We start from the raw sequence: 3,474 nt of genomic DNA, 5'->3' as shown, positions 1-3,474 counted from the left end.
AATGCCTCGCTGGAGGCTCTATCCCAAGCTCTGCTCTGTGCTCCTTTCCCCATGTCACCCTTCCTCTCTGCATTAAAGCACAGGGTGCACGGTGCACGTGCCCACAGTGCTGGTGGCCGCAGGTGCTCCTCGAGTGCAAACAAGTAGTAAGGAGTGGAATGGAGAAGCAGGAAGAGCAACCTCCCTTGGTCCTCCCCAGGTACAGTCTGTGTTTGCAAGGAGCAAGACAAGGCAGGTAAGGAGCAAAATAAAACTGAGCAAGAATTTTCATCTGCAGGAGAGCACTAACTCCTGTCTCCCTGAATTGCCTCATGCTGAGGGACAACCCCAATGCCTTTCTCCTGAAGGAAGCCCAGATGGAGCAAAAGCACTTCAGGAGCAGCAAGGCATCAAATGGAGCTGCACAGGGAAAAGTGTAGACACCTGCAAATTAAGTAAGGTAGAAAGCTCTGAGTAGCGCAACTGCCCTTCCATAGCAGCCAGGCACTCAGCAACAGAAGATTAACTGTGGAGCCTGGTGACTCGTGACAGGCTTGTCAGCAGAACAGGCTTCATAGCTAAGGTTGAAATAGCCATATGAATTTAATCCTCTTTATAAGAGCCGAAGTTCCCCCAGTCACTTTGGGAAAAAGGACTGCTTTGTAGGCTGGCTTCTTGGGGACATAAGGGGTTACTGTAGCCAGGCTTACTGGTTCAGCAAGCTGGCAAGGGATCCACGGTGTTCCCTTGTACCGAAAAGGCTCTGGGTTCAACTCCAAAGGAGGAAAATGAAATAGGACATGGCTCAGCAGAGGGAGGCAGGCTTCAATGCCAAAGTGTCAGCTCTCATCCAGATGAGCACTTGGAAGTCATCAGCACTGGATAGCAATTCCTGGTAGCTCTTGTGGAATGAGCTTCGGGGGCTTAACTACAGTACTAACAAAATAATCACCCCATTTCTGCTCTTAAAACCTATGAGTGCCAGCTGCAGACCCTGCCTGTGATGCAGTTCCTCCAGAGCCAGGGAGAGGCAGCGAGGGGGAACTGCTGCTCCTCATCTGCTTACTCAAAGGGTGGAAAGCATCAGCTCCAGGTGCCTTCAGGACTGCGCTCATCCCTAGAAAATGTGCGGTTTCCTTGACAGAGACTGTGCTTCCTTCTCCTCCCACCCAGATCACCCACCACTCACAGCATCACACAGAGGAGCTGTTCAGATCTGGGAGGTATTTTCCCCAAAACACACTCCTTTATTCCTGGACCTGGAATTGCAACCGCAGAGTCACTCTATCTCCCTCTTTCCCATCTCTGAGATGAGTTTCGGTTGTTCCTCAGTTGCCTGCACACCAGGAGGGGGCTTGTGGGCCAGCTCACTCTCCCCATGGCAAACCCAACAGCGAACCGGAGAAAGCCCACACGTTCCTGCAGCCCTGGTCTGGCTTTTATTACCTCCTCACTGTGCAGCATTCGTCAGCGCTGAGGCCCAGCTGACTGGCTTCTTCTCGAACAAAAACATGGGCAGCCCAACCCAATTCCCGCTGAAGTCAAAGGAAGTCTTTGCCATTGGACTGGAGAGAATCAGAACCAGACCCTGCAATGTACCAGTACAATGTCACCTCCAGCTGCCAGTGAAGCCAACAGAAACACTCCTGGTGTCTTCACTGCAAGCTGGGTCCAGTCCAGAGCAAGTAAACACAGCTTCAGCGCTCGGGTACGCATTGCATGAGCCCTGTGCAGAACTGGATCCCCACCCAGAGCACACAGATCATTCTTGCAAAGCCTCTGCTTTGCTCCTAGGGAAGGGCTTTGCAGGTGACCACTGCTAGGGTGCTCTGGAGGTCCTGTTCTGGCAGGAGGATGGGGCTTGGCTGCAGGGGCTGCAGCACAGCAGCAGCGAGAAGGATTCCTTATCAGCCCTTGCATCTGAGCATGCTTTCACTAACGCTGCTGGCAGCTCGATTGAATGCTGGCAACATCTGTTTGGAAGCGCAGCGCCGCGGATGTGGTTAGATGCATCGTGGCAACTTGTGGGAGTTATTAGTTTGTTTGTTTGTCTGACATATGTATTTAAAAAACTCAAAAAACCAGCACAGCTAAACAAATAAAATAACAAACTTCCGCTAAGCGTCAAGCCTTGCGTAAGAAAGGGAGGCTGAGCAGTGCAGGATGTGCAGAGGTACCGCTCGCATGTCGGGGTGCCTGGCTCTGTATCTGTGCTCCACCAGCATTTAATAACCCCACAGCACGAGGTGACTGCAGGGGTCCCTGCTCCGGATGCAGCAGTTGCAGATGTGGGGAAACGCTTCCAGCATCACCAGCAGCACCTCCTAGTGCTTGGACAAGAGAGAAGCACAATAGCACCACTACTATAACAATAACAATAGAATAATACCTAATTCTTTTGTATTGGAGTGCTGTTTTGTCTTGAGAGCTCCCAGGAGATGACAGATTTGCTAGTGGTCCAACATTTTATACAGCACCTCTTCCAAAAGATCCCAAGTCATTCCAAAACTGGGAATCACTCCACTTACCACAAGAATGCAGCCACATCAGGGGTAGGATGTGGTAGTTCTCCAACAGCAGAAATGTTTGGAACAAGGAGAGGAGAAGGCTCTCCAGCTGAAGTCGTAGAGGGAACGACAGGAACAGACCCAGGTAGGGATTCCTCCAGGCTCAGCAGATTAACCCTGCAGACACCAACTGGCTACTCAGCTGGGCCTGATTTAGGACCTGCGTTTAGCATTTCATGCAAGGAAAACATAATTCTGGGCCACCTCCTCTTTTACACCGCCCTCCGACTGGAAGCTAGTGCCACCATGAGGGGCAGAGGGGATTTATGGCCAATGCAGAGGGGATTTATGGCCAATGCAGATCCACTGGCACTGGCTGTCCGTTCATTACCTGGTGGAATAATAACCCCATCTGTTGGCAAATCCATCGAAAGGGAGTTAGAAAGAAAATCAATAGATGTGTTTGCCTGAGAATTTCTCTTGCAGTGAGATATTGTCAGTGTGGTAACCAACAGGTCTATGAAGAGCTTGGGCAGATTTAGCACTGCCTGCCGTTAGTGATGGGTAAACAATGCTGGGGGCTGCAGTGGGAGCGATGGCTGGGGGACCAGCAGTGCTCCTCTGTCACACACATCCACGAGCGCAAAAAGTGTGGTGCCAGCCCCTGCTGCTGCCCAGAAAACGCCGTACCAGCAGCAGCAGCTCAGGCCAGCTGTGCCAAGCCACCATGCAACTGGCAATGCCTGCGTCCCCAGGGCTCACAGGCGGGGTGGGACACCTGGGCATCACCACCCGACTTTTGGGGAATGCAGCCATCTCATGGTGCAGTGTCCTGTGTGGGAAGCCTGGGTGAAGGCATGGCTATAGCATGTCTGCAAAACCCTGAAGTGTGCGCACCGGGGCTTGCAAGCGACCGCAGACGTGCGCCCATGGGACCCCTCCGCCGAGCCCCCGGCACTGGCGGGGCGGGGCAGGGCCCCGGCACCGG

This window comes from Mesitornis unicolor, unplaced genomic scaffold (assembly GCF_000695765.1).
Source record: "Mesitornis unicolor isolate BGI_N332 unplaced genomic scaffold, ASM69576v1 scaffold18230, whole genome shotgun sequence".
In the NCBI taxonomy this organism is placed as follows: domain Eukaryota; kingdom Metazoa; phylum Chordata; class Aves; order Mesitornithiformes; family Mesitornithidae; genus Mesitornis; species Mesitornis unicolor.
This window is presented reverse-complemented; position numbering follows the sequence as displayed.